The sequence below is a fragment of the Aotus nancymaae genome, unplaced genomic scaffold (assembly GCF_030222135.1).
Source record: "Aotus nancymaae isolate 86718 unplaced genomic scaffold, 86718_ANA_hifiasm-v0.15.2.pri h1tg000006l, whole genome shotgun sequence".
Classification (NCBI taxonomy): domain Eukaryota; kingdom Metazoa; phylum Chordata; class Mammalia; order Primates; family Aotidae; genus Aotus; species Aotus nancymaae.
The window spans coordinates 7,416,198-7,434,448 of record NW_026988417.1 but is presented as its reverse complement, the minus strand read 5'-3'; the positions used below and the strand labels follow the sequence as shown (position 1 = coordinate 7,434,448).

Genomic DNA, 18,251 nt, shown 5'->3' with positions numbered 1-18,251 from the left:
CCATCTCACCTCTAGACGGTAAGCACCATGAGGCTGTCCTCCTGCCCCCTCCAGCCCCTGCATCCATGGCAGCGCCCAGCTTGGAAGCACCCTTGTGGAGTGCTCATCGAATGGGCACATGGATGCCAGAGTCCAGGGTGGAGAAGGACCCGGGGAGTTTGCTGGACTCCAGCTGACTCCAAGTAACACACAACACCACACATGGTCTCCTCATCAGTTCTGTCTCCCCCCAACCCTGACCCCATGACTCTGACAGACCCTCGAGAGGCAGGAGCCTAGACCTTCACCTCAGCCCAGCTTCTGTCCCAGCTGCCTTAAACTGTAATGCATAATCATCGTTCTAACCATTTTTATAGCACTTCAGCATTCACAAACCACTTCTCACACCTTATCTCCCTGGGATCCTGCAGAAACTCTAAGGAGGGACACAGGATGAATTTTCCTTGGGTAGACACGGTTTTCCCTGCTCCAGGAGGGAAAGGGACCTGACATTTTGCGCATGTAGTTAATTTAATTATCTCAGCAACAATGCAAGGGAGCAACTGTAATTCCTGTTTTATGGACGAGAAACTGATATTCAGGGAGATTATGCAGGTGGCCCAAGGAGCACAGCTAAAGGGTGGTGGAGCTGGGATTCGAACTTGCTTCTGACTCCAAGTCCAGTAATAACAACAAGAGCAAGGACAGACACGATGACGGCAACGAGCCCTGAGTGCGAACTCCGGGCCAAGCGCAGAGCCTGGCACCTCACATGTGCTATTAATTGTATTAACTGCTAACAAGGGGAAGGAGGATGGGGAGTAGACAGACTCAGGGAGGAGGCTTCTGTGGCAGGGGCGGCTGGGGAGGCTGGGGACAGGTGAGCATTAGTGCCTGGACCCCGCCCCACCAGCGCAGATGCAAGAGAGAGAATGACAGAAAGGAGGCGGAACCCACAGGGCTGGGTGAGAGGTGAGGGGAGGGGGTTGGGGGAGAAGGCTGGCCTGGCGCCAGGTGCGATCCATGAGTATGGAATATGGGAGGCTGTGGGGTCACTCCTAACACCCCCCATCTTCCTCCCAATGGCTCCAGCCTGTAAACTTAGGCTAAACACATTGAGAGCTGTGATGGTTAATACCGAGTGTCAACTTGATAGGACTGAAGGATGCCAAGTATTAATCCTGGGTGTGTCCGTGAGGGTGTTACCAAAGGAGATGAACATTTGAGTCAGTGGGCTGGTAAAGGCAGACCCGCCCTCAGTGTGGGTGGGCACCGTCTAATCAGCTGCCAGCGGGGCTAGAATAAAGCAGGGAGGGGAAGATGGGAAGGCAGACTTGCTGAGTCTTCCGGCCTCCATCTTTCTCCCGTGCTGGATGCTTCCTGCCCTCGAACGTCAGACTCCAAGTTCCTCAGCTTTTGGACTTGTGGATCTACACCAGTGGTTTGCCAGGGACTCTGGGGCCTTCAGTCACAGATCGGCGTCTGCACTGTCAGCTTCCCTACTTTTGAGGTTTCAGAACTCGCACTGGCTTCCTGGCCTCTCAGTTTGCAGATGGCCTACTGTGGGTCTTTGCCTTCTAATCATGTGAGTCAATGCTCCTTCATAAACTCCCCTTCATATATGCATCTATCCTATTAGTTCTGTCCCATTAGAGAACCCTGACTAATATAAGAGCCAACAGTCAAATGGAAATCAAAATCGTCCATTTCTGACCAAACTGCAGGCACTGATGGCTTAGGCTTGGGGCCAAAAGTGGGGGCTCCTGGACCCTCCCCACATCCAGCCCTGGAGGCCCTACCTTAGGGAGAACTGGGACAGGCACAGCACATCCCCAGCCCGCCCCATACCCAGGGCCGGCAGGAGCAGAGGGCAGGAAAGGCTGAGCACTTTTGTTGGAGGCTGAGCAAGGGTGGAGAACCTAAGCTCCTGGCCGAGCCCTGAGTAGGAGCCGCTGTGAAGCCCCAGTCCACGGCTGCAGGGCTGTCAGTGCTGAGGACCCAGGGCGGGCCTGGAGCAGCAGCCTGGGGCTTCCTCCATCAGAGTGGCTGGCCGCCTCCCTTGGGGAGGAAGGAGGAGGGGCTGCTGAGTTGGGGACTGAGACTGAGATCAAGTTCTTTGTGGATGTGGGGAGAGGGGCGTCTACCTGCACAATACGAACCGGCTTTAGAGACAAAGATGTCAAGTCCATCTGTAGCTCTGACTTTCAGTGGCCCACGGAGCATCCAAGTGGGAACAGGAAGCTGGCTTATTACAGAACAGCAGTTCAGGGGGTCTGGAGCTCAGTAGGGAAGTCCTAGTGAGTGCCAGATGCCAGAGCCAGGGAGGAACCCTGGGAAGGAGCACTTGGGTGGCAGGTGAGCAGCTCGGGAGGAAGCTTGGGAATTCCCTGGCCAGGAAGGGGAGTGGAAGAGGTTGCGGGGGCACGGGGCAGGAGGTTCTCAGCAGTGGCCAACTACCAGACAGAAGAGGACCAGGAAGCTGCCTTTGGGTTTGCCATGATGTTGGTCTGGTCCACTTGGGTGGGGAGGGAGAAGCCAGCAGAGGAAGTGGAGACAGACTTCACTGAGTGGGGAAGAGCTGGGACCAGCTGATGGAGGGCGTTCTGAGATGGGCAGGGAGGGATATGGCCCTTGGCGAGGGGAGAGGCGCATCCCCGGAAGCAGCGAGGAGGTGTGCTGGGGAGTGATCTCCAGTAGGAAGGGCTGCTGGGGGTCCCCCAGACCCCAGGCTTCCCACTGTGTTTGCAAAGGACCATTCCAGGCGGGGAGACATGGGGAGCCCTGAAGCTTGTGTGGGAACTGGTGACCGTACGTTCTACAGCCTGACAACTAGAAGATAAACTTGAGGTAAGGCCACAGGGCCTTGGGACCGATGTCACCCTGTTGGGAGGACAGTGCCAGTGGAGAAGGGCGGGCCCTGGGAAACGCTGAGAGGGGGATGGCTGTGGCCTATGGGCAGATCCTGTCCTTTCACCAAAGCTTAATGCTGGGTTTCTATGGCAACCTGCCTCTCCCACCAATGTGAGCTTCTACCCAGCACCGCCGGAGCATAGCCCTGGGTCACAGAAATGCCCAGGCATGGCCCTGGCCTTGGGGGGCTCATGGTCTGATAGGGCAGACACACCTGCACCAGGGTTTGGGAGGGAGGTCCAGGGATGGGGAAGTCAGACCCAGGACCCATCCTTGGGGGCCAGGGTTGAGCTGGAGTTCACTAGGTGACAGAAGTTGGGAAGGGGGACTTGGGGACTGGGGAGGGCTGGGAGGAGGTGCAGACCCAGGGCAAGATCTCAGCAATGCAGAGAAACCTGAGGCCTTACAGGGAATGCTGTGACTGTGGGAAGGGAGGGGCTCCTGCGGCCATCGGCAGCTGAGTCTGCTATGGAGAAGATCCATGCAGGTGACCCTAGTGATAGCTGGAAAGAGAGGGGAGGGGCTCCAGGGGATTTTCCTTTCACCCAATGTGTCTTTCAGTAAGGTTTAGAGTTTTATAATGAGCACATATTAATCTGGCGACCTAAATGCTCATAATAGTTAAAAAATGGAAACAACCCAAATGTTCATCAGGAGATGAATCGATGACCTAAATGTGGTCCATCTATGTTCATCAGGAGATGAATCGATGACCTAAATGTGGTCCATCTATCCAGCAGAACATTGTTCAGTCGAGAGAAGGAATGGCACTCCGTTACCTGCTACGGCAGGGACTGACCTTGAAAATGGGGTGCTAGGTGAAAGGAGCCAGATATGAAGGCCACCTGGTGCATGATTCTGTTCACCCGAAGTGTCCGGAGCAGGCAGAGCCACAGAGACCGAAGGTGGACCACTGGGTGTCAGTTACCCCAGAGAGGGGAGGGAGCAGACAGGGATTACCTAAAGGGCCTAAAGGGGACGGTGTTTCCTTCTAGGATGATGAAAATGTTCTGAAATTAGTGGTGATGGTTGCACAACACTGTGAAGGCACAAAAAGCCTCTGAATTGTACACTTTAAAGCGGTTCAAATGGTGAATTTTACGTCATGTGAATTTTGCCTCAAGGTTCTTGAAAGGGCAGATGACCCTCACAGTACCTATGTCCCCAGGCCCACAGACCATATTTTTAAGCCAAATGACAAGTGCAATAAAGTGGTTGAAATAAGCCAGGCTATAAGTTCAAAAGCAGCACCCAGGCCCATCCTCCCTGGGTGAACACTCACCCTTCCAGCTGTTTCCCACACAAACGGGAAACCTGAACTCTGCGGCTCATTCATAGTCATTCATTCACTCACCATTTATCCAATCAGTAAATATTTTATCAGTGCTTTCCATGTTCCCCTGTTTCTGGTAAAATACATGGAAGTTCCTGCTCTTATGGTGCTTACTGTGGGAGGGGAAGACAGACAGGGAGCAGATTCATGCTTGTTAGATGGTGGTGACCACAAAGCAGGAGACGGAGGTGACAGAGAATGACTGGCAGGTGCAGTCTCCCCTGGAGCCAGCTGTGCCCGAGGCCAAAGGTCAGGCCATGAGAGAGTGATTGTGGAATCAGGGCTCAAGCAGGTCTTATGGCAACAGCTCAGATGGTCACGTGTCCAAAGCCTCCAGGCCTTGATCCTCTTTCAGCCCATCTCTGACCACTGACCACTCCCCACTGCAACCATGCTGGACTCCCTCCAGTCTTTCTAACCTCTCTCCCGGCCCCTTTGCTGCCCCTGCCTGGAGCTTTCTCTCTTGCTTTCTGACTCTGCCCTCTGCTCGATGACTCTTACCCAGTGGTATGGCTTAGCTCTCTGTCCTCACCCCGATCTCATCTCAAATTGTAATCCCCATGTGTTGAGGGAGGGATCTGGTGGGAGGTGATTGGATCATTGGGGCGGTTCCCCAGCTGTTCTGGTGATAGTGAGGAAGTTCTCATGAGATCTGATGGTTTGAAAGTGGGAGTTTCCCCTGCTCTCTCCCTCTGTCTCTGTCTCTTTCTCTCCTGTCACTATGTAAGATGTGCCTGGCTTCCCCTTCTCCTTCTGCCATGGCTGTAAGTTTCCTGAGGCCTCCCCAGTCATGCAGAAGTGTGAGTCAATTAAATCTCTTCACTTTATAGATGACCCAGTCTCAGGTAGTATCTTTATAGCAGTGTGAGAACAGAGTAATACACCCATTCTTCACACCTCAGCTCAGACATGGCCTCCTCCAGGAAACCTTCCTCAAATGCACTGCCAATCCCCCCCACAACACGTGCCTGAGTCCCTCTCCTGGGCTCCCACAACCCTTGTGTGCCCTGACACTGATGTGTCCTGAGTGGCCTGCCTCACTCACCCGAGTCTCAATTACAGCTTCCTGGAGACCTCTGCAAATACGGAGCTCACATTAATGCATGTAACTTGCAATATATTAAGGAACATAATGTTTATGGTCATCTATAAATGGTAAATGTTCCTAATACACCTTAAAATTTAATTCAGACAGAGCTCATTAAGTCAAAAATAAAAATCTTTCACAACATTACTCTGAAACAATATCCATTTTATATTCACTGAGGGTCTACCATAGGCAGGGTCCTGGAATACAAACTGCAAGGTAATCATATAAGGTCAAAGGCAAAACTGTAAACAAAGCCCTTTCATGGGCTTGCTCTCTCTCTTCCCCTCTCATAAACACCACACACACACACACACACACACACACACACACACACACACACACACACCCCCCGAAGCTACCTCAGACAGCAGCAGCTGGGTTCCCGGTCACCAGGGGAGTTTGTGGAGCAGATGATGTAAGACTTTTGTTTTGTCTGACCAAGCGCTTATGGAAACCAGCCGGCAGATCAATGTGCTGACAGGGACGGGCATGGCGAAGCTGTGGTTTCCCATGAGGGTCTGGAGGAAGAAGGATGGGCGCCAGGATGAGCTGAGGGCATAAACATCCTCCACACTTCCCAGTGATAAAACATCGCCCTGGGGCCAGCAGCCATTCTACTGCGGACAGCACCTTCTCCTGTCACTTCCAAAGGTGCAGTGACTCCTGGCATACAGACACAATTCCCAACAGGGGAACCTCCGAATGAGCATGTGAAATGCTTTTATAAAAACTTTCTTGCTTTTCCCTACTAGAGATGATTTATGTGCGCCTTACAGATATTTGGAGAAAGAGCTAAAGACAAAAACTAAGTCAACCTTCCCAGCGTTTTTTGTGCTTTCAGCAAAATTGAGATCATAACATTTCTGGGGGGTTTTGACTTGGAATTATAAGATTTCCCCAAAGCATCATCTTTGTAGCGGTTATTGCTATGCATAATTTCCCACTCATCATTATACAGTTACCTCCTCGCACCGTCCCTGATACACAGTAGGCACTCTGTAAATAGTGCGGAACACATGTGAAAAGGCCACTATTTCATGGAGCGAATATATCATTCACTTACCCACTTCCCAGCAGATGGACATTTGGATTGTGTCTAAGAAGTTGCTATTATAAATCATACCATGACAAATCATGCAATTAGTTAAATCTGTGTCTCAATGACCAACCAAGAATCCCTGGAGCAGCTAGCACCAGTCAGTTTTCAAAGGTGTGAAGGCTCTTCAGGCTCTGATGCACCTGTCGGCAGACATTTTTTTCAAGTCCATGTCTGCGTCAGTTTGAAGGTGGGAAGTTATGTACATATTCCTTTATCCCAAACCCAACAACCAAGATAGCCAGAATTTACATTCTGTTTTGCAAAAGCGAGCGCATTCTCCTTTAGGAATAACATTAACTTTCCTTGACTTTTATGCTCAATATGAAATATGCACTTTTATAAACCCAAGAGAACTGGCTCTGAAGTGAATTGTGTTTTAATAACAGGAACTTGTGCTGGAAACAAAAGGACAGAAGGAAAGGGGAAAGGAAACGTACAATTTACTTCTTATAAGCAGAAAAATAAAAGCGAGAAACTCCAGGAAATGCAGCTGTTATGAATTAAGCGCACCCTGAGTAAACACAGTGGCAGTGAACTCAGTCTGCCCAGAGCTCTGAGAGCCCCGGCCCTAAAAGGCACTTGTGCAATTCCCCATCTGTGTGCGCCACCAAACAAACAGGGAGAGTCAGAAGTTCAAGTGCTTGGTCCAATTATCTCATTCTGCGATGATCTAATAAAGGGCAATTAAGTGTTGAAGATGCTAGACCATTAAGGTCTATTGTGACAACAACCAGCTTTACATATTGGCTACTCTGCGGTAAGCAAACCCTATTGGGCTCTACTAGAGATGCCAAGTGTGGGGTGGCTTTCACTTGATAGGTTTATAACCTCATGAATGTTTATGGCCTTTAAACTGTGCTCCTGTATCTAACAGGATACAGGTGATACCTCCAGGCATGATGACAACTAGGTGATGGCAGAGAAAACATGGTGCCCATGACAGGCTGCTTTGTACGGTGGGGAGTGTGGGTGCACAGCTGAGAATCAGGGAGACTGGACTCGGTGTCCCGGGGCTGCCTTCCCACCGACATCTCTCTGGGCCCTAGACTCCTCCTGTGTTTAATGAGGATGTTAGATTGCATGGTCTCTGCGCCCCGTCCATTTCTTTCAAAAACAGCAACCAATAATAAGAGGTGACATTACCTGTTGGGTGTCTCTACGTGTCACATGCTATTTGTCAGCTCTACAGGGATTACCCCCAACTCCCGGCCCCTATTCTCTCTGACTTCCCACCCTGCAGGCTGACCCTGGCTTCTGGCATTGGCTCAATCCGCCACCAGACTTTTTTGAACCCCTTTCTTATTTTCAGCTGACCACCTCATACAGTTATTAGAAGAATCAAAGTGTTCAGGTTTTGTGACTCTTGAAACACTAGACAATTTTAACACTTTAGTCAATGTGTCTGAGCAGTGCCTCCGGTGTCTCACTGGGCATGTGTGCAGCAGCTCTGCATAGAGGGGGCACAGAGCAAGTGCCCCTGGGGCCCCACCCACCCTGGGTGAGTCTGCTCATCACCCTCTTGCTCTCTCCAGAGCCAATCCCCCTCCTTGAGTGAAGCATACATGTTACAGTTTACAGTCTTGCACTCAACTCCAGCGCCCGTCTCCTCTGGGAGCACGTGAGCCCCACAAAGGCAGGGACCATGCTTAGATTCACCTCTGCTGCCCATGATGCCCAGCATGGGCCTGGCAGGTGCTCCTCAAAATGCTGAAAGACATACATGGAAGAAGTGAGGTGGAAAGCAGAGAGGCAAAGCGGTAAGGTGATAAGGAAGGAAAGAGGGAGAGACAGTCCTGGCCAGGGGTGCACAAATGCCTTGTGCATAAGTGAGCAAACAGTTCAGGTCCAGCTGCGAAAACTCACATGAAAGTGGGATGGCCTAAATCTGTCTCAGTGAGACTAGAATGAAAGAACCATGTCCCAGATTCTGCAGGAATCCATCTCTGTCAGGCCCAGCTGAAAAGGAACTCCCCAAGCCTGGGGCTGAGCTGAAAACGCCCCCTGGAATGAATCCCTGCAGACTCAAAGTCCAGGTTACTTGGCTGGTGTGTTCCCATTACCTCAGGGGTTTGTATCCAGGGCAAAGGAAAGAGAACCAAGAGGCGGCCCCCAAACACCAATGCACAGGTGCAAGGGACACCTCGCAAGTGTCAGGGAGTCTAGGAGTGGTGTTCGGTTACCACTTAGAAGAGCACATCTTTGCATTTGAACAGAGCTTTACGGTTTGCAAAAACTTCACTGTCAGACTCTCATGTGTGAAGATAAAGTGACTTAGACAGGATTCTCATATCACAGAAGAGAAAAAGGAAGTTTAAAAACAAGACAATTTTCTCCAAGCTTGTGCAGCCCTGGAGAGACTAAGCTGAACTAGAAACCTGGCCTCTGCACTTTGAGTCTGCCATGTTTCCACTCTCCAAACGTAGGCTCTGTCTGGTCCTTTTCCTCCCCTCCTTCCACACACCAGTCATCAGCAGCTCCTGTGATGTCTGACTGGGAGGCTCACTCCACCCTCTCTGTTGGGGGGTTCCCTCTCGTGCAGCTCTGCCTCCTCCAGGAAGGCTTCTGGGGAGCCTAAAGTTTGCACACACTCCCTCCTCCCATCCTCTCCATGGATCCAGGCTCTCCTTTAGGCTTTCACACAGAAATCACCCCTTGGTGTCACTGTCTCATTCAATGTCACTCCCTCCTTCTGTTTATTGATTCAAGCAAATTGGCAGAGCACACAGAGAAGGGGAAACCAAGCCTGGAAAGGGGAGCTGAATTGTGCAAGCCATGCAGAAAGGCAGAAGAGAAGCCACGCAATGACAGCAGTTCCGTGAGTGTTTACAGAGAGTCGTCAATTGACCCCCAAATGCTAAGCTCTTCCCAGTGCCCCCCATCCCCACCAACTGTCTCTAATTTCCTTGCAATGTTTGGCCTCCTGCCCCTTCTCTCAGGTGAGGAAGGCAGAGGCAGGTGTAACTCACTAACCTGCCAGGTGTTAACCCACTGGCCAGCTGTCTTCACAGGCAGGTGAACCATGCACACCGTACTTGGCTAAATGCCCCAGAGAGCAGAAGCGGGTAGCATTTCCACTCTGGCACACTCCTTCCTTGGCCCATTTGTGGAGCACACACATGAGCAGTTAGGCTGGGTTCCGTAAGGAATCCAGCCATCAGAGAGGGAGGCGGGCAGCGGACAGCTGGCCTGGTGCTGTCCAGGTGCCCAGGTCCTGAACCTGAGGTGACCAGGTGATCATCCACCTGCAGAAGGAAGGCATCAGACTGCAGTGGGAATATTACAGTATTTGTTTGTTTGTCTGTTTTGGAGACAAGGTCTTACTCTTTTACCCAGGCTGGAGTGCAGTGGCTCCATCACAGTTCACTGCAGCCTCGACCTCCCAGGCTCAGGTGATCGTCCTGCCTCAGCCTCCTGAGTAGTTGTGACTACAGGTGCATGCCACCACACCCAGCTAATTTTTTTTATAGAGATGGAGTCCCCCTATCTTGCTCAGGCTGGTCTTGAACTCTTGGGCTCAGGCAATTCTCTTACCTCAGCCTCCCAAAGTGCTGAGATGACAGGTGTGAGTCACGGCACCCAACCACGTTACAACATCTAAAGAGCAAGGGAGATGGATTTCAATCCCAGATCTGCAGAAATAGAAGGTAGCTTTTTTGAACCTCAATTTCCTTCTCCACAGAGGAGAATATTACTAGCTAGCTTCACAAATTGTTATAGGGCTTAAACGAGATCGTGCATGTATAATGGTGGTTCAGCTCCTGGCATACAGCAGAAACTCAATAAGTGGCAGAAACCATATTATCATTAATATTAAATGTCATCATTTTCTCTCTGCCTCATAGTTTTTGTAAACAAATTTCTCCTCGGAAGAGCTGCTCCCAGCACCAGCGATCAGGACCCAGACGCCAGAGCCCTGGATGTGAGCGTGGTGCTTCCTCGCGGATCCTGAGCAATCCCAGCGAGCCTCCTCTCTGCCACTGGATCTTCTCTTCCACACGATGTCTTAGCTGCCCTCCTCTCTCACAGATGGTGGAGGGAGGATGAGATGCTGGGATGTGTATGAAAACACCTTGTCAAGGGTGCTTTTAAAAATTAGCTTCATGGAACACAAGCGCGGTGTTTGCTTGTTACCACCCCACTTAGAAACTCTGGATGGCTCCCTGCTGATTCTGGGAAAAGATCCAAGGTCCTGAGTCTGCCACTCATGGAACTTTGTGATGGGGCTTTTCCTACTCCGGCCTCTATGAATGGCAGCTCCCACCTCCACCTCCCGTCCCTACTCCCATATTCTCCAGCTGCTATGGGGCTGACTCCTGATCCTGACCCTGAGCTCTCCCAGCACACACTGGCACACACCAGCCTCCACACAAGTTACCTGCTCATGTGGCTGGAGACCCTGAGGGCTGGAGCTATGTGGCTTATCCCCATGTCCCTGACACCAGCACTCGGCCAGCTGGGACCCTCTGATGTCTGCTACTAAGGGGCTGGGGGCAAGGAGTGTGCTCGGCAGGAGTTGTTTTGACTACGATCATGTGGGGCTTGGGTACCTGTGGGAAACAGCTGGGCATAGCAAAGTCCCCTCTGGCCTGGACTCCCTTGGAGGATGCTGTTCCCAAGTCCTGCACTGGCGCAGCCCTGGGAGGCATGTGAGTGAGCCAGGGATGGTGAAGTCCCCTCCAAGATAGAATAAAAGTCAACGTGGGGGTCCTGGTGACAAGCCTGTGGTGGGGAGGGATGGGAGGAGGAGGTCAGGAGAGGAGGAGAGGGGAAGAGGAGAAGAGGAGAGGGAAGGAAGAGATGACAGAGAGGGGAGCAGAAGCAGAAAGAGAGAGAAGGGTGTCTGTGAGGGAGAACCGCCTGCCTACTCGTTCCTTGTGAAACTGGAGCAGCAGCATGGTGTAGGGTTAAGGACACAGGCCGGGACGCACCCCCGCTCCAGGGCAGCCCCTGGCAATTCACTGCGCCACTCTGCACCTCGGTCTCATCTGCAAGAAAGGGTGAGCACCTGGCTGGATGTCTGTGGACAGTAGATGACTGCATGGGAAGGCGAGGTGGACAGTGTTTGGCGGGGACGCGGGTGTCACGGCTGCTCCGAGACTCCACCACCACCCACACACATCAGCTCTTTCCAGGTCCTCGCTGTCGTTACTCTCTTCCTGCTCAGATAGCACTGTCTGCAGATTCCTCTGCAAGCTTCCTTTTATTGGAAAGCTCAGCACAGAGTTTAGCTTTTTAAATAAATCAGGCTCCACTCCTCCACAAAAGGACTTTGTGTGGCTTGTCATTCCTGCAGAAGAAGCTCCAGCCTTGCTGGTCTGGCTCAAGTGTCCTCAGCTATCTGGCCCCTGCCCCCCTTCCCTTTGTGTCCTGGGGCTCCTCACTGTACCCCCATCCTGGCCACACCGATCCCTGGCATGCTCTTCCCCCGTGCTTTCTCCTTAGCTCCAAACCACCTGCCCCAGCCCAGCTACAGGCACTACGCACCTGCCAAACCAGGCCCGGGCACAAGCCTCCCTTCCGTGTGTGTCTGGCTGTCCTGGCCCAGGATCTCCTGAGGCCTGGAACCAGGGTTTACTTGTAAATAACAACAGCAACACCAATAATAATGGCATCTGTAATAATAATGCCAATAGCTATTATCGTATACTCACTTTTATGGGCCAGAAATCCTGTAAAATGTCTTCCCATAGCCTTAGAGGCAGCCTGGTATAGGCTTAAGCTCATAAATGTGACCCTAAACTGCCTGGGTTTAAATCCCAGCTCCCTACTTTACTGACTGGGCGACGCCAAGCAAGTCTCTGAGCAGCTCTGTGCTTTAGTTTCTCCGGCTGTAAAACATGGTTGATGGTGTGCAGATACGGTTGTCATGAAGGCTAAATGAGTTAAAACATGCAAACTGCTTAGAACACCACTTTGCACCCAGGAAGCTCTAGGTTCATGATTGCTGCGGTTAGGTGGCCTTATTGTTTCTGCTACAGGAAGAGGATCTCACAGGTCACAAAAGGAAAACCCACGTGAGCGATGATCCCACTGCCACCCCTGGAAGGCTGCCCTGGCCTCTGTAAACCAGGGGATGCCATTCGATGTGGATGCAGACAGGAGTCGGGGAGCTGGAACAAACCCAGGGCCCTGGGAGGGCTGTCCCCTCAGTAACAGGGTGAAGGAGACAGAGAGGAAGTCTGTCCTGGCCTGAGTTCTAGGTGAGGAGAAAAAAGCCATCCTTGAGAAGATGTAACCACAGCCCAACATCTCCTGGGAATTTGGGGTTCAACTCATATCACTGGAATGGCCCCGAAACCTCCAGTCAATAAATGAATATGAAAAGGTGCCCTTAATCAGTATATCCCTGGCCAGAAATATCCTTGACATGACTGGGCCAAGAATGCATCTGATGCCCTTGAGCCTGTGATATCCTCGGGGCTGACATTGAGACGCACCGGATTCCTATAGATAAAGCCCCAGAGGTCGAGATTGCGAAATACCCAAGAAAACAACGCTTCATGAATGAAGACATAAGATGTGTTTGTCAGGAAGGTTAAGTTCCCCCAAGAACATCAAATAGTGGAACTGTGGAATAGAGACCACAAAGTGGATTCGTAAAAGAACGAAAACAATGTCTGACTAACTTGGATACAGCACTTACGATGGGCCAGTACAACCCTAAGAGCTTTATCTATATTGACTCATTTAACCTGAAAATAATTTTAGGTTATTTTGGTAGGCCCAATGGCCTGGCTACAGAGTCTTCATGCTGCAGAAAAAAATAAAAAATTAGTTTCAGAGATTCATCTGATGAAATTACCTAGAATGTAACTTAGAAAGACAGAAAGATAGAGTTATATGTAGAGGTTATGAGCCACTAAAGAAAAAGTTGAGCCAGTCTAAAACTGTTAATATGAGTTTCGGAAGGAAAGAAAAGACAAGGGGTTGAAGGTGTAATCATCAAATATATAATAACAGAACTTTTCAGAAATGCTGAAAGACACAAATTCTCAGATTCTGAAATCATAAATCCCAAGTAGGATAGATAAAAATGAATATATGTCTTGTAGCAGAACTCTAGAATCACAAAGACAAATAGAAGATGCTAAAAGCAACCAGAGAGAGAGAAATAGATTACCTAAAAGTACACGGCAGTTACACCAATAACAGGCTTCTTGATGAAAGCCAGAAGACAGTGGAATAACATTGTCATATCACCAAAAATAAATAATAGAGGATCTAGAATTCTATATTTAACTAAATGATCACCTAACCGTAAAAAAAAAAAAAAAAAAAAGACATTCTCAGGCAAAGACTGAGAGGCTTTTTACTGCTAAATGCCTTGCTAAAAGAATACTAGAAAGGAATATGCTCCAGCAAGAACTAAACTCAACTCAAAAGAAAAAAAAGTACAAGAAAGAATGGCAAGTAAAGAAACCGGTAAATCTTTTACACTGTTGGTGAAAGTGTAAATTAGTTCAACCATTGTGGAAGATAGAGTGGCGATTCCTCAAGTAACTAGAACTAGAAATACCATTAGACCCAACAATCCCATTACTGGGTATATACCCAAAGAATTATAAATCGTTCTATCATAAAGACACACACACATTTATTTTATTGCAGCACTGTTCACAATAGGAAAGACTTGGAACAACCCAAATGCCCATCAATGATAGACTCTTTAAAGAAAATGTGGCACATATACACTATGGAATACTATACAGCCATAAAAAAGGATGAGTTCACATGTCCTTTGCAGGGACATGGATGAAGCTGGAAACCATCATTCTCAGCAAACTAACACAAGAACAGAAAACCAAACAAGCATGTTCTCACTCATGAGTGGGAGTTGAACAATGAGAGCGCATGGACACAGGAAGGGGAACATCATATACTGGGGACTGTCGGGACTGGGGGGCTAGGGGAGGGATAGCATTGGGAGAAATACCTCATGTAGATGGCAGAGTGATGGATGCAGTCAACCACCATGGTACGTGTATACCTATGTAATAAACCTGCATGTTCTGCACATGCAGAACTTAAAGTACAACAAAAAAAGCTAAAAAGAAACTGGTAAATCTAAAACAGTATTAACTACATAAAATAATAATAGTGGTTAATGTGAAAGGCATAAAAATGGAATGAAAATATATTCCTGGGCAAAATGAAAGATGGAAAGGGAGATATGAAAATTAAAGCCTTCTTAGGATTCTGTGTGCATGAGGAAGTTAGAGCTACCAAGCCAGGAATGCACATTGAAACTTCAAAGGGTAGCCACTAAAATAATAGAAATACAATGGATACCTAGGGTGAAAGGTAGACAAAGAAAACTTAATCAGTTTCATATAAAGCAAGAAAAGGGAAAAATTAGAAGCATAGTAAAGGCAGGGTAAACAGCGCACAGCAAGATGACAGATATATATGTATTTATCAGTTATAATATACATATTATGATATATATGTCAGTTATAATAATTATAAAGGATTGACTTTCCATTTAAAATACAAGGATCGATCTAAGCTTAAAAAATTTAAAATACAGCTATGTGCTGTTAAGAGAGACACACTAAAAATATAAAGACAGAAGAATTGACTGTAAAAGAATAGGAAAAGGTGTGCTAAGCAAATACTAACCCAAGAAACTCAGAATAGCCATGTTGACATTAAACAAAATAGACTCCAAAGCACTATTAAATATAGTAAAGGTTATTACCTAATTATAAAACAAAGATTCATAGTGCAATAGAAAAATACTAGACTTATATGCACTAAATAGTAATAATATAGCCTCAAAATATATAAGGCAAAAATTAAGAAAATTAGAAAGAGAAATTGTTAAGTCTACCGCCATAGTTAGATATTTAAACACATCTTCCTCAGCACTTGACAGATCAAGCACACAAATGTACCAGTGAGGAAACAAAGCAAATTCAAAGACCACAGTGAACAAGTTTCATGTAATGGGCATATGTGGAAGTCTGGAACCATAATAATCAAATACATAATATTTTCAAATTTTTACATGGAACATTTGCAAAATGCATTTATAATCTTGGAAATAGAGCAAGCCCCAACAAGTAAAAAAAAAAAAAAAAGGAAATTATATGAACTATATTCTCTGGTTATAATGGAATTCAAACATAAATAATAAGAAAATAAGGAAAACCCCACATATGAAGAATTTGAAAATATCCTTCTAAATAACTCATGGGTCGAAGAGACCATAAAAGAAGTTAGGAGAATCATACAGTCTTTGTCACTGAGGCTCTCTGTTCATTAACCCCCTCCAACAAGTTAACTATTACAATGTGCTTAGTGGGACCCAGGGACCCAAGGGTCACAGAAGGAGGGGCCCCCTGATCTAAGGAGGTGGCCCAGGATGGGGAAAGACAAGCCTTCCCGCCACTGAATAAAAAACAATGTTAGGTGGTTTTGTAATCAGTTTCCTAGGCCCCTTCAACAGGCCATTTTTTCTCCCTGGGCCTCAGTTTCCTCAAATGAGATGTTTGAGCCGATTCATCCCTAAGTCTCAAATAACCTTTTTTTCAGTTTAATTTGAACCTATCCCCAGTTTTAATTCCACTTAATGTCACACTAATCAAGACAAATTCTTCTCTCTCATTGCAAAACCTATCAAACTCCTTTCATAACATGATGTCAGTTTTCTTTTCTTTTTATGATTTAAGACAAATGACGCTGCTTTTCTGCCTTTGCTTTCCCCTAATCTGCCCAAGTTTGCTACTGTGACAGATGGCCTCTCCATCAAGCAGCGTGCCTTCCTCTGTCTGCTCATGCTTCTCTGCTTTTTTGATTTATGAAAGAAATGGGGGCTGGTCACAGTGGCTCACGCCTGTAATCCCAGCACTTTGGGAGGCCAAGGCGGGCAGTTCACCTGAGGTTGGGAGTTCAAGCTCAGTCTGGCCAACATGGTAAAACCCTGTCTCTACCAAAGATATAAAAAATTAACAGGGCATGGTGGCAGGCGCCTATAATCCCAGCTACTTGAGAGGAGAATCTCTTGAACCCGGGAGGTGAAGATTGCAGTGAGCCCAGATCGTGCTATTGCACTACAGCCTGGGCAATAACAGCGAAACTCTATCTCCAAAAAAAAAAGGACACCACCTGGCCCATCAGCCATTGTCCACAACCAGGCAACATTCTCTCTTACTGTCCCTTCTCCACTAGTTTCCTATCTTCTGCAATCCTTTCCCCACAGGGATTCAAAATGGTCTTCCTAAACTACAAGAAGTCATTCTCCGTTTGAAACTCACCCTTGGCTTCTGGGGCACCACAAGGTCAAATATCAACAGCAGCCAGGTGGGGGCTCAGTGTGCTCACTGAGGCTTCTCTGGTAGAGCCTCAACACTGATCCTTTTCTTCTGGGCATCTAGACTACGGAAAACTCTGCTCTGCTGTTTAGAGCCTTTCTCATTCCGTTTCCTACTCCCCACCCTGCACAGCTTTAAAATGTAGCAAACACCTGGAAGAGGAACCCACCCTGGCCTTTGAAGCCCCTCAAGTCTCCAGTGTGTCTCTCCATCCCCATCAGTGGGCATTGCACTGAACCAGGCCTGGGCGCTCAGCCCTGTCCCCAGACTGTAGACAAGCCCAGCAGGAGAGCAGCGCTGATTCTCAGATCTCCCCTCTCCAGAATTTGGCTCCGTTAGTCCTTACTGCTTTAGCAGTGATAAGAGCAACCAACCATGCAGTTGTCCTGGCCAGTCTACAGAGAATATGCAGAGAGGGTTTTCAACACCCTCGGATCACACTAATGCTGCCACTTTTGAATGTGGGTCCCATGGAAAAGCATGAAGCTCAATTGCACATGTGTATGTTTCCTTTCATAAATATTCATGACTTCTCCCACATCTAATTGAATATGTATATTTAGCCACCCAACTCAGCATACATTTCTGTTCTCTTTGCCCCTCCCTGGAGGTGTCTGTTCCTGGCTTCTGGCTGGAGGTTATGCTCCCTAGCCTGCCAGAATGGCCACCCTGCAGGCTGCAATCCTTTGTGAGAAATAAAGCTCTCCCTTCCAAGTGTATGAACCTCATCATTCAGTTGACACACATGATAGAAATCTTACTTCTTATCTGTAATTCATTATAGCATTATGGTTTTCCTAGAATCCTGTAATTCTCACTGACAGAAAGAAACCAGGTGCCCTTCCCCCAGGCCCTGATCTGCAGCCTCAATCCCACCATCTCCGATGTCTTAATGGCTTGGCAGACTTGGCCTGAATATAGTTTTCCTGGTGACAGTGAAGTTCTTGCCTCACCATTTTGCCATGTGGATAATGTCTGTGGAAGCTGAAGTGCCTGGTAAGTAATCAGGGCCTCAAAAATGTCAGTTCCTGCCAGTGAAGGACTGTTTGCAAAGCCTGTTGCAAGAATCTCCCCCACCTCTGTGTGCACATTCATTTGCAGTGTGACTCCCCTGCCCCTCCCAGCAAGAGGCAGAGTCTGGTTCTCCACACCTTGGACTGGCCTTGCCACATGCTTGGACCAATAGAAAGATTCAAAAGTGACATTGTGGGAGATTTGAGCCTGGGCCCCAGGAGATCTTGAAGCTCCTGCTCTCTCTTTTGGAACCAAGCCTTTAGACCACCATATGCAGAAACCTCAGACAGTTTCTGGAGGCTGAGAGGCCATATGGAGCAGAGATGAGCATTCTAGCTGAAAAGACCAGTCAACTGATGGCTAGCACCAATGGCCAGACATGAAGCCCTCCTAGACTACTCAGCCCCAGTGGGTAGAACTATCTGATGAATAACCTGAGTGAGACCAGCAGAAAACCACCCTGCAGAGCCAATCTACAGCTAATGTATATACATGAATATATAAGATGGTTGT

At 48.3% G+C, this 18,251-nt stretch overlaps 1 protein-coding gene across 1 annotated transcript in view; it reads right to left on the bottom strand.

Moving 5' to 3' along the window:
- Window positions 1–18,251, bottom strand: part of CUNH4orf50 (chromosome unknown C4orf50 homolog) — a 118,743-nt gene that overhangs the window by 23,485 nt on the left and 77,007 nt on the right. The window contains 1 exon segment of the mRNA XM_012467014.2: window positions 5,672–5,830. The gene's annotated coding sequence lies outside the window, so the exon portion shown is untranslated.